The following is a 13,969-nucleotide window of genomic DNA, read 5'->3' as shown; positions in this document are numbered from 1 at the left end:
TCCATACTTATTTAAGTAAATGATTATGGAATCAATAAAATGATTTTCTTGAATTATTTTGAGATGGGCTCTGACACTGATTACGACTTCATTATAATGTGTTTTAGTAAAATTATCCTATTTCATTTTCATAACTGTCCTTTGGATAGGTCCCATGTATAGTTAAAGAAACTAAAAACCTGGAATAGCTAGTATGACATCATAGAAATTAAATGTGATTTCATTGTGATTGAAATCATTTTTTTTAAGTTTATATCTGTCCTACTGTTAGACCATAATTTGTATAGGAATAAGATTTTTTTTCTAGCTCATAGCCCCCTGGTAAATTAAGAGCATTATTGCACTCCAAAATAAAAAATAAATAAATAAATAAACTTGTGTCCCACTGCTGTTGGGTAAAATCTGGAAAATATTTTAACACCAGGAAAACTCATTTACATACATACAACATACTGTCTTCATCTCCCTATTTTCAAGAAGCTTTCAGCCTTTCAAAGAACACGTGTAATTTAGGCTTTTGTTTCTTAGTTTGACAAATAATATCAACCATGAAATTTAAATTCCAGTCAATCTTCTAGTTGTTTCCTGAGCACAATATATGGACTTCTTTGTTTTTTGTTTACGGAGGTTTCATCTCAAATGATCTCTTGACCTTTTACACACACCCTTCTGAATCCTACTAATCTTCAGGGATTTTTTTTTTAAATCTCCTTCACAAAATCATGAAGTTTTGAGTCTACATTGAGCTATCCAATCTCAGAAAGCATGTATTAATCTGCTTTAACTTAAAAATATGTTAATATCATATATATGTATACCTATATAGGCCTATGTATATATATGCAATTATTTTATGTATATATTATGCATATATATTTATACATTTATTTATTTATGTATTTATGCACAAATTTTTATAACAAACACCAAGACAGCTAATAAGCAGATTTAATAAATGTTAACTTTATGCCATTCGTTATTCAGATAAACTGATTTTAAGAAAACAAGAAATTACAGGTATGTACATAGATGTTTTGTCTCCATTCTCCGTTTCATTCTTAATCTCAGTTCCCCGGAAAACTTTATGTTAATCAGTGATTTCAAAATAAAGTTTTTACATTTTTTTCAAAATTGAAATGTAACCACATACTTATGGTACTATGTTGTGTGATTATTGAATTTGCATAAATTATGCCACAGTAGACACATCACTGGGAATTTTTTTTTTTTTTTTTGCCTTGGGTTCTAAAATCTTTGTGTTTGGTATTTTTATTACAATGGAATTAAGTTTATAATCATTACAGGATTCCCTGCTTGAAACATTTTAATAGTGTTGCAAGGACTCGTAGAAATAGGAAAATCTCTTGCTATTTGTTGATGGAAAATAATAGTAAACACAAACTTCCAAAATGTCATTTGTAGGCCATAGGAGCATGACCACAACCATATGGGAGGAGATAACCAGTTTCTCCCTTCATATATATTCTTTTTTATCTCCTTGTCATACCTTCCCAAAACAGAGACATTCAACTTGAGGAGTTAGAATGGCCATCTCCCAACATTAAAAAAAAAACAAAAAACAAAAAACAAAAAAACCTGCACCCCCCAATGGGTGAACAAAGTAGAGTAGTGACCTAGAGTTCCGCTGGGTAAGCCAGTCCCTGCCCACTTGAGGCTGCTTGCTGGGCTGCTTTCTGCTTTAACACTGTCCAGTCACATGTGCAGTCATCTTGGTGGTTCAGGGTCCGGAAAAGAACCAGGAACAGCTGCCTCAGATACATGTAATCTGGGGCTTCCTCAAATCGCAGCCACGATAGTTTAAGTACATGGCAAATTCTGCAGGAAACCCCTCAGATAAAACTTCAACAGGTGTGGACATCTCCTTTTCACTCATCTTTTCATCTTTTTGCTTTTTTGTTGCAGCCTTTAGTCCTTGCCATGGCACACTGGTTCTGTTAAAATACATTACAACACAACCTAATCATTCCATGTCATCTCGGCGACTCTGTTCAATACCCAGATGTGCATCGCCGCTGGCATATCGGGCAGCGCCAGCGAGATTTGTAGCTTCTCTGTATGGTATGTGTTGCCTTGTCCTGCTGTCTCTGTGCTTTTCGGCCAAACCAAAATCAGTAAGGATAAGTTAGTACAGTGACGCCCAATACCCATTCGGAAGTTTTCTGGGTCAATGTCTCCGTGTATAAAAGTCTGTTTGCACATATTCAGTTCTACCGATCAGCTAACGTAAGTACGGTCTTCACTGTGAACCTTCTGCAACAGAAGCCGAAGAAGGTCTGCGAGGCTGGATCCAAGAGGGCGCAAGACCAGCACATCCTGACCATCCCGCCCTACGAGCGGGGAGCCCACCGCACCTTGACGAATCTGAGAGACTTCGCTCCCGTCCGGCAACGGGGGAGGCCTGGCCTTCTGAGCGTCGAGCTTCTCTGCCACTTCCTCGCCGCTGGGAATGCTGATCGCCACAGTGTCCCCGAAGGAGCCAGACCCGATCTTCGCAACCAGCTCAACCTCCCTCCGACAATGCACTCGGCCTTGGAGCCGCTGCGGCTCGCCCTCCTGAGACAGGAAGACGGAGGCTGGGGCCGAGCCGACACCTCCGAGGGGAGGGCGGAGGCCTCCCGGGCTTCCCTTCCCGCACAATGGCGGGAAACGGAAAATGCTGGCTCTTGCAAGTCCTTACAGGGCCCAGCACCCGCTGAGGGGAATCTGATCGCCGCTATGCAATCAGGTCTTTTCTCCAGACCGCAGTTTGTGAGGGGGTCTCGCGATTACCAGGCTGGGCCACTTGTTTCTGGGCGGCCGCCGGGGGCTCGCTTGCATGACGACCTCGCGGGGTGGAAAAGGGGCGCGGTGGTTTAGGGCGGCGACCCGGCCGCCACCACTGCCGCCCGCTCCCGTCCGCAGGGACCCCTGTCACTCTGCCGGCGCCGCCACCTTGTTACTCCCGCTCCAGCCAACACAAAACGGCCCCCACTCGGAAATGTTTATTTATGACTCTCACTATTATCAACATTTTTAAAGTTGACACATGTAGGTCTAGTTTGTTACCTTAGACTATTGTGATACAAGATTGTAACATTCACATTTAGAGTTTTGCTAAATTTCAGTTGCTAGAATTGGACGTTCAGGATCATAAGTACCTCATCTTAAAGTTAATTAATTCTTGCCACATGCATCTTCCAAACATGGGCTTCCCAATTTACGGTCCTCCCCATAGAACATGTGAATTTCTATAATTCTGCATCTTTTCCAAACTTATGAATGTGAAATCGTATTACCTTTTGCCTAGGTTTGCATTTTCTGATTATTAGTTTGAGCGTCTCTTCATATGTTTCTTGGTCATGTGGTTTTCCCTTCCTATATTACCTGTGTCATAATCTGTGCTAGTTTTTCTATGTGTTATTATTTTTTTCCTTATTTATGTAAAGTTCATCTTTAGGTTATCTCTTATTTTTTCATCAAGGGTCATAACGATACTTTCTTATGTTTTCTTCTTAAAATTTGGGTCAGATATTCATGCCATTAATTAGTCTATAATTCATTCTTTTAATGTGTGAAGTAGGGATTAAATTTCTTTTTCCCAGAGGATATTTTCCCAGGAAAAAAAATATATGTATATATATACATATATATATATGTATATATATATATATATATATATATAGTCCATTCTTTACCAGTGGTGTATATTGCAACATCTGGTTAAAAAATTTTGGGGTGCCAGGGTGGCTCCATAGGTTAAGCATCTCTCTTCAGCTTGGGTCATGATCCCGGGGTCCTGGGATCAAGTCCTGCATTAGGATCCCTGCTCAGTGGGGAGGCTACTTCTCCCTCTCCCTCTGCCGCTCCCCACTGCTCATGCTCTCTCTCTCCAATAAATAAATAAAATCTTAAAAAGAAAATTCCATTGCTTTTCCTATCTCCATGATAATTCTATACCATTATAATGATTTTTGCTACATAATAAGTCTTCAACTCATAGGACAAATTTATAATTATGATACATTTAGAGTAAACATAATAAGTATGTATGTGCGGATAGATTTCAAATCTTTAATATGCTTACTAATTTTAAGTGCTTGATTTATAAATTACTAACAAAGCTGATTTTGAATTTTCATTGCTAAATTTATTTATACATTTCTTGTTATTATTTTCAATATTATCGATTATTTCTATACACTTGTAATTTGAGGAGGGTCTGACTGACAATTTAGTCTGACCTGTTGTGGTCTTATTCTTATTTAAACCAGGTATTTTGGCTTTAAATACTATTATTATTGTTTTCTACTTAAACATAACATGTCTCCCTTAGTAAACAATTTCTATAGAAGTGGAATATTATTATTATACTCATATTGCCCCAAAGATTTATATATAAAAATATAAGCATTTATTTATTATAAAATTAGACAACTTGAAATGTAGAACAAAGAAATAAAATATTGGTCCACATCTTGTTCTTTAAATATTATAGTATTTTGTTACTTCATTATTTTGTTTAATGTTCCACATACTTAAGTTCCATTCAAATATGATATACCTATATATATATATCTGATTGTAAGCCTACTATTTGCAAAGTTAAGTGAATTGGTCTTGGATAAATCACACACACATGCTGGATAAAAACCATGATAAAGTAAAAGTAAAATGTCTTAACATAATGTTAACACTTAACAAAACACTAAAGAATCAAAATTTCAAAATAAAAAACGTTGTTTTCTCTGGAATTGGAGGATCTCTTATAATAAAGGGATGTTAAAAGTATCTCTTATAATAATTAAAAGGATCTCTTATAATAATCTATTTTATTAACTTGTGAATTGGTAGGAATATTGAAAAATGATGTTTTGCTTCTTTACAAAAGAAACTCTTATCTGAAAAATTACTTTTTACAGAACATTTCCGTTTTCTTTGTCATCATTTTTCCTGCACATAGCTGTGTTTCACAATGTTGATATAGTTATTGTGATTAAAATAAGAAAACAAACAAAAAGCTATTTCAAGGCCCTGCTTCAAATCTGTTTAAGACAGCCAGATAAATAAAGTATAAATCCTTTGGTCTGGTATTTTTGATCTGCAAATTTCATCTTCTAACACCATTCCCACATACTTCTTTTTTTCTTTTTTCTTTAACTATAGTTGAAATACAATGCTATATTAGTTTCAGGTACACAACCTAGTGATTTGACTAGTATAACTACTATCTGTCTCCACACAAAGTTATTACAACGTATTGACTGTATTTCCTTTGCTGTACACTTTATCCTTGTGACTTGCTTATTTTATGACTGGAAGTTTATCCCCTTCAGATATTTTGCCCACCCTCCCATCTTCTGTTCTGGCAATCACCGGTTTGTTCTCTGTATTTATGAGTCTGGTTCTGTTTGCTTGTTTTGTTTTGTTTTGTTTAGATTCCATATATAAGTCAAGTCATCACCCTACATTTATTGCAGCATTATTTACAATAGCCAAGATATGGAAGCAACCTAAGTGTCCATCATTAGATGGATAAAGAAGTTTTATATAAATACATATATATGTGTATATATACATATATACACACACATAATTCATATATATATATTCCTAATTATATTCCTAAATTCCAATTTTCATATATATATATGAATACATATATATATATATATATATATATATGTGTGATGGAATAGTATGCAGCCATAGGACAGGATGAGAGCTTGCCATTTGTGACAACATGGATGGACCTAGAAGGTATTACGCTAGGTGAAATAAGTAAGACTAAGAAAGACAAATACCATATGATTTCATTCGTAAGTGGAATCTAAAAACAAAACAAACAAGTAAACAAATAATAAATACATAAACAAAAAGAATTAGACCTATAAATACAGAGAGCAAACTGATGGTGCCAGAGGGAAGGGGAGTGGAAGACATAGGCTTCCAGTTATGGAATGCATATCATGGGGATAAAAACTACAGCATAAGGAATATAGTCTATGATATTATAGGAGTCCTTATATGGTGACACATGGTAGCTATGCTTGTAGTGAGCATAGCATAAAATATAGAAATGTTGAATCACTATGTTGTAAACCTGAAACTAATGTAACGTGTGTCAACTATACTCAGGTAAAAATGTAAATTAAAAAAAATGGAATCTTGCCATTTGTGACAATATGGATGAATTTAGAGGATATTCTGCTAAGTGAATTAGGTCCGACAAAGAAAGAAAAATCCCATATAGAATTATTTATTTATTTGTTTGTTTGTTTATTTATTTATTTATAAAGATTTTATTTATTTATTTGTCAGAGAGAGAGAGAGAGCACACAAGCAGGGAGAATGGCAAGCAGAGGGAGAAGCAGGCTCCCCACTGAGCAAGGAACCCTATGTGGCACTCAATCCCAGGACTCTGGGATGATGACCTGAGCTGAAGGCAGATGCTTAACCAACTGAGCTGCCCAGGACTGCATCCCTAGAATTTAGATTTCAAACCCACATTGTCCTGGAGTATCACTGGACACCCTCTTAGGCCAGTATGGCCTAATAGTAATGAGTTTTCAAGGATAAAATTTGGCTCACTCTGTCACTATTATGCAATCTAATAAACAATAAGGTATTTAAATCAATACCCCAAAATTCCCATGAAAGGGGACACATTGCTCAGTCTAGAATGATGGGTAAGTGACATGCCCATTGGAATGGCCATAGGCATGTCTGACTGAAGAGGACTTCATCCTTTGCCAGTTTTGAGCGTAGTGTTTCAACTCTGCAGTCCTTTGTGGGGTTTTTCAAATTTTTATTTATTTTTTTATTAACGTATGATCTATTATTTGTTTCAGGGGTACAGGTCTGTGATTCCTCAGTCTTACACAATACACAGTGCTCACCACAACACATACCCCCCCAATGTCCATCACCCAGCCACCCCAACCCCAATCCCCCTCTGCTCCAGCAACCCTTATTTCTTTCCTGAGATTAAGAGTGTCTTACGGTTTGTCTCCCTCCCTGGTTTTGTCTTGTTTCATTTTTTCCCTCTCTTCCCCTATGATCCTCTGCCTTGTTTCTCAAATTCCACATATCAGTGAGATCATATGATAATTGTCTTTCTCTGATTGACTTATTTCACTCAGCATAACACCCCCTAGTTCCATCCATGTCATTGCAAATGGCAAGATTTCATTTTTTTGATGGCTGCGTAATATTTCATTGCATATATATACTGCATCTTCCTTATCCATTCATCTGTCGATGGGCATCTGGGCTCTTTCCATAGTTCGGCTATTGTGGACATTGCTGCTATAAACATTGGGGTGCAGGTGTCCCTTCAGATTCCTACACTTGTATATTCGGGGTAAATACCCAGTATTGCAATTGCTGGATCGTATGGTAGCTCTATTTTCAACTGTTTGAGGAACCTCCATACTGTTTTCCAGAGGGGTTGCACCAGCTTGCATTCCCACCAACAGTGTAGGAGGGTTCTCCTTTTCCGCATCCCCGCCAACATCTGTCGTTTCCTGACTTGTTCATTTTAGCCATTCTGACTGGTGTGAGGTGGTATCTCATTGAGGTTTTGATTTCTGTTTCCCTGATGCTGAATGATGTTGAGCACTTTTTCATGTGTTCTGCAGTCCTTTGATTGGATGATGTCAAGGAGTAGAGAGCTCACAGTCTCCCAGTAAACAGGACTTGTAAATAATTGCAGTCTTATGATTCAACCTTCCTAGCCCCTTCTCTCCTACAGAACTGGGTCTACTTTGTGTATTCAGAAGGTGGTGGCCATAAAACTTCTGAGCATCTAACTGTGCCATCAGGTGCTGCTGCACGTTCCTTTTTTCCTAGGCCTGACCAACAATTCCAAGTTGTTGTGGATGTAAATGGGCGTGGGGGTAGTGAAGAGGGAGAACAAGTGCTTAAAACATAGTACTATCGGCGCCTGGGTGGCTCAGTTGGTTAAGCAACTGCCTTCAGCTCAGGTCATGATCCTGGAGTCCCGGGATCGAGTCCCGCATCGGGCTCCCTGCTCAGCGGGGAGTCTGCTTCTCCCTCTGACCCTCTTCCCTCTCGTGCTCTCTATCTCTCATTCTCTCTCTCTCAAATAAATAATAAAATAAAATCTTAAAAAAAAAAAAACATAGTACTATGAAAATGTCCTTTTCAAAATAATTACAAGTTCTTCCAGAATGCACAGTAACCACTTCTCATTTAAACAAACTATTTTCTCTCATGTTCTTTTTGCATGTTTTAAAAGCATTTTCCCACTTCATATCATTCAAATTCCAAAGTAATGAATCTTTCCTATGTTACTGGGTTATTTGCTGTTCTCTACCTGATGGTCCCATAGCAAAAGCATTTGCTTACGTTGTGCTTATAGACCATATCCTTTCAGTTATTTGAGGTATTTAAAGGAAAAGAAATGACAAAGTATATTGTCAAAGGCTAATATTTTTAAAGATAAAATTATGACTCTCATATGAATAAAAATAAAATAACTAGGAATAAACTTAACCGAGGAGGTGAAAAACATGTACTCTGAAAACTATAAAACACTGATGAAACAAGTGGAAGATGACACACATGGAAAGACATTCCACGTTCATGGATTTGAAGAACAAATACTGTTAAAATGTTTGTGCTACCCAAAGCAATCTACAGATTTAATGCAATCCCTATCAAAATACCAACATCATTTTCACAGAGCTAGAATGTATAATATTAAAATTTGTATGGAACCACAAAAGACCTCAGCCAAAGCAATTTTGGAAAAAGGAGAACAAAACTAGATGTATCACAATCTCAGATTTTAAGATTTGATTACTACAAAGTTTTAGTAATCAAAAGAGTGCAGTACTGGCCAAAAAATAAATTCACAGATCAATGGAACAGACAAAAAACCCAGAAATAAACATACAATTATATGGTCAATTAATCTTCAACAAAAGGCAAGACTATGCAATGGGAAAAATAAAGTCTTTTCAACAAATTGTGTTGGGAAAACTGGACAGCTACATGCAAAAGAATGAAATTGGACCGCCTCCATACACTATACACAAAAATATATTCAAAATGGATTAAGGACATAAATGTGAGGCCTGAAATCATAAAAATCCTAGGAGAGAGCACAGGGAATAATTTCTCTGACATCAGCCATAGCAACATTTTTCTAGATACATCTCATAAGGCAAGAGAACCAAAAGTAAAATAAACTATTGAGACTGCATCAAAATAAAAAGCTTCTGTGCAGTGAAGGAAACACTCAATGAAACTAAAAGGCAAATTACAGAATGGGAGAAGGTATTTACAGAGGACATATGCAATAAAGGACTAGTATCCAAAATATATCAAGAAATTACACAACTCACAAAAAAAAATCCAATTAAAAATGAGCAGAAGATAAGAACAGACATTTCCCCAAAGAAGACATATAGATGACCAATTAACACATGAAAAAATCCTTGACATCACTAATCATTAGGGAAATGCAAATCACAACTACAATGAGATATCACCTCACATCTGGGAGAATGGCAAAAATAAAAAACACAAGAAACATCAACTATTGGCAAGGATGTGAAGAAAAAGGAACACTTGTGCACTGTATGTGGGGATGCAAGTTGTGCAGCCACTGTGGAAAAGGGTATGGCCATTTCTCAAAAAGTTAAAAATATAAATACCATATGATCCAGTAATTTGAAAGAATTTACCCAAAGAATATGAAAACACTAATTCGAAAGGACATATGCACCCCTATGTTTATTACAACATTATTTACAATGGCCAAATTATGGAGGCAGCCCAAGTGTCCATGGATAGATAAATGGATAAAGAAGAGGTGGTATATATCTATAAAGAATTAAATAAATATACAAAATATATAAAAAGAATGAAATCTTGCCATTTGCTGCAACATGGGTACATCTAGAGGATGTAATGTTAAGTGAATTAAGTCATTAGGAGAAAGATAAATACGGTATGATTGCACTTATATGTGGAATTTAAGAAAACACATGAACAAAGAAAAAAAGAGTCAAACCAAGAAACAGGCTTTTAACTATAGAGAACAAACTGATGGTTACCAGAGGGGAGGCAGATGGGGAAGATGGATAAAATAGAAGTGGATTAAAAGTAAACTTATCATGATGAGTGCTGAGTAATGTATGTAATTGTTGAATCGTTGTATTGTACATCTGAACATTTTTTTAAAGATTTATTTATTTGAGAGAAAGAGAGAGCGTGTGTGTGTGTGTGTGGTGTGTGAATGCGGGGAGGAATAGAGGGAAAGAATCTTCAGTCCCTGCTGAGCCTGGAGCCCGACATGGGGCTCGATCCCCAAGACCCGTGAGATCATGACCTGAGCTGAAACGAAGAGTCAGAAACTCCGCTGACTGAGCCACCAGGTGCCCCCCTCTGAAATTTATATAACACTGTATGTTAACTATACTGGAATAATTTTTTTAAAAAAAGTAAATGCATGAATATATATGAAAAATATAATTTTACTTGTTATCTTAATGAGGCAACCAGTAAGTTACTATAATTGGTGGCAAAGAGAATGAAAAACTACACACATATAGACATTCAAAGGTACTGAAAGGAATTTACACATAGGTAACTATAAAATAGTCCAAGACAATCAAAAGCACCTACTAGTACAGAATCAGATAGGATGGAAGGCTTTCTTAGAACAGAAGGCTGCACTTTTTTTTTTTTTTAAGGGTCAGATAGTAAAGTTTCTTACTTTAACACCTCTATTGAAACTACTCAACTCTGATGTGGTAGCAGAGTTTATCTCTCCTTTGATCTCTGGACTTTCCCATGGGTTGCCAAAGCTTGCCTGTCCCAAACTGCAGTCCCTCTGCTATTTTCAAGCAAATCCATTTTGCTAATGAAAGAACTGCCTGCTTGACCTTTAAGGTCAACATCACTTATCATCCCTGAGCTGCAGGGTTTGTTGTTGAGGTTTGGTAGTGGTTGTTGTATTTACATGTTAAGAACAATAACAGTTGTCTTCTCTAATGTTTAGAAATAATGTGAAAATCAGATAAGATGATGGGAGCATGAGATATGCAGGCATGTTGTTTGTTTGTAAAGCTTGCTACGGAGGAAACTTTCTTCCTTCCTTCCCTTTCTTTCTTTCTTTCCTTTTTTCCTTCCTTCCTTTTTCTTTCTTCTTTCTTTCTTTTCCTTCCTTTTCTTTCTTTCTTTCTTTCTTTTCCCTTCCTTCCTTCCTTTTTCTTTCTTTCTTTCTTTCTTTCTTTCTTTCTTTCTTCTTTCCTTTCTTTCTCTCTCTTTCTTTTCCTTCCTTACTTCTTTTTCTTTCTTTCTTTCTTTCTTTCTTTCGTTCATTCGTTCTTTCTTTCATTCTTTCTTTCCCTTCCTTCCTTAATTCCTTTTCTTTCTTTTTCTTTCTTTGTTTCTTTCTTCTTTCTTTTCCTTCCTTCCTTCTTCTTTCTTTCTTTCTTTTCCTTCCTTCCTTCCTTCTTTCTTTTTCTTTCTTTCTTTCTTTCTTTCTTTCTTTCTTTCTTTCTTTCTTTCTTTCTTTCTTTCTTTCTTTCTTTCTTTCTCTCTTTCTCTCTTTCTCTCTTTCTTTCTTGAATTTTTGTTTCTAGCTAATACACTAATATAGTGACCAGGACATCCATTATGTCTTTAAACCAGTGTCTTCTAGGATACAGTACAGATAAATAGAAGGTGATTTTGGCTCTACAAAATAAATCAGCCCAGAGTTTCCCTCCAAAGTATTCTCACAACTTGCTCTAAGCTCTGTAGATCCTTATCTATATGCTTCTTCGGAAATTGCAGTAAAATAAATACTGCCTGTCAAAAGCATTTCAATGGCAAATGGACTTCCACTGAAATTGCAATGCTTTATTTTTTTCAGAGTAAAATTTATCTATTAAAATGTGTCTGTTTAAAAGTTCATCAGTGAAGATCATTATAGTTTCCTTAATTGAACTTTTAATTAAACCAGAGAGATTATTTTAAATGTTTCTTTTGATTATGTGTTGAGTACTATGACTTGTTGCCTTATAGAAATAGCAGAATTGACATTTACTTCCTTATCTCCTTGAAGGCGTTCAGATAAGAATAAGTTCATTAGTTCCTGTCTAAATGATGTTTCATATCTAGGCCCTAGAGCTAAGAAAATGGTTTTCAATAGACTGCACAATTTAGTCTAGTCATGTAAACAAATTAACTTAATCACAATACTTAGGAAAAGTCTCTCAAAATCCATAATTATGAACAACAAAAAATTCTTCAACATTTACTCTGAAAAGAGATCATCAACTATGAAAAAATATACATAACATATTCAGAAAAAATTTTCAGTTCTTGTTAATCTTTAGTGAGTCTACCAAAAGGAAATTACATGCTGGTTTTTATCTTCAGATATTTGCTTCATTATCCACATAATCAATTATTTATTCTCTAGCTCAACTAATTAGGCTTTTTGTAAGAAAGGTATCTAGAAGTTGTAATATTCTTCTAATATTAATGTGATTATATCAAACAAATCAAACCTGCATGTAATGATGTAGCATGAGAAGGTTTGCATTAACTGATGGACAATTAAAAGTCTGTGAAATTCAGCTATCAAATTGCTGGGACACATTAAAGCAAAGCATATCATTGAATTTTAATGACTTTTAAAGAGGAAAGTATAAAAACTGTTAAATCTATTTTGCTGGATTTTGATTTAGGGGTGAATTGTTACGCATGAAATCATACGATATTCTGGGCTCAACTTCCTATTCAAAATGTTGGGTCAAAAATATTTGACCACAGAAAAAATATTTGACCACAACACCTGTATTTCAAATTAAGTGTCATGATATAGATAGGTGATAGATAGATAAATAGATAGATAATATATACATACATACATACTTGAAAGGTGTGAGGAATGATCATTTTGAAATCCTTAAAAAATATATATATTGCATGGAAACCTTTTTATATCAGAAATCATGAATGTGTATTAAATGAAGAAACTTAAAACTTATGTAATACGTTTAGAACAATTTTTATTACATTTTCTATTTTTCAGTTATTATAACAATTTAGTAGAGATGAAACCATAAGATAGGCACACGATGTACATTTTTTCTGCTTAAAACAGTAGGTGAGAACACTCTTCTTTATGGAGTCTCAGAAAACCACAATATAAAGCATGTTTGCTTAAGCTCTGTTCTGATGTCTCATAGTGAAACCACTCAAAATTCAGCCTGTGTAAGCATAGGTTTTCTTTGTGTATTTATTTGTGTCTTTATTCCCCCCCCCCCGCTATGTGGTTGGGAAGGCTTATGCTATAGGGTAGGAATTGGGTTGTAAGCATGGTAGGACAACTTGTATGAGTTTTATTGTTACATGCAGAAAACCTCCTCCCAGGATGATGTTTAGGGTGTTTTTTTTGTTTTTTGTGTTTTTCCCTCTTTTGTGCCATTTTCACTGACTCCAAAGCAATTGTGGCAGCCACACCCTCATGGTCTCCACAGAAATAGAATTTATTTTTAATTTCCACACTGTGATTTATTTGTGAGGTAGGAAAGATTTGTAGGAGGCTAACTGGCAGTCCCAAGACTGTGTAGCTGCCAAAACCAAAATTTTGAAAACTGCATCAAATAAACTACTTGAAACTGTCAATAAGACAGAATTCTTAAGCCCGTTTGTTGACTTTCTGCCAGAGATCTGGGTGCTAAAATGTCATCCTGAAATCGATGTGATCGCCTTTCCTCTGTCAGGGACCCCAAAGGGTTAACAGGAAGCAGATTTGTCTCGCCCTTCTCCCTCTGTGTCAGGAGGATGTTGGAAATATTAGACAGTGTTCCAAGATAAGGACTGGCCCTCCTACATTGCTTGGCATTAATCTTTCAGTTTTCTGAAATACGAGGCACCAAATTTCTGCGCTATCTGTAGTGTCTTCTATTCCCTTGGTTAATAATCTCAGCTATACGTGTTTCTC

The 13,969-nt window shown here is 36.0% G+C and overlaps 1 pseudogene; it reads right to left on the bottom strand.

Annotated features, from left to right (window-relative positions):
* Window positions 1-1,634: 1,634 nt before the first annotated feature.
* On the bottom strand, window positions 1,635-2,838 carry LOC113911128 (annotated as a pseudogene).
* Window positions 2,839-13,969: the final 11,131 nt, after the last annotated feature.

This window comes from Zalophus californianus, chromosome 12, assembly GCF_009762305.2.
Source record: "Zalophus californianus isolate mZalCal1 chromosome 12, mZalCal1.pri.v2, whole genome shotgun sequence".
Taxonomy (NCBI): Eukaryota; Metazoa; Chordata; class Mammalia; order Carnivora; family Otariidae; genus Zalophus; species Zalophus californianus.
The sequence above is the reverse complement of the archived record's forward strand: the minus strand, read 5'-3'. Positions and strand labels throughout refer to the sequence as shown.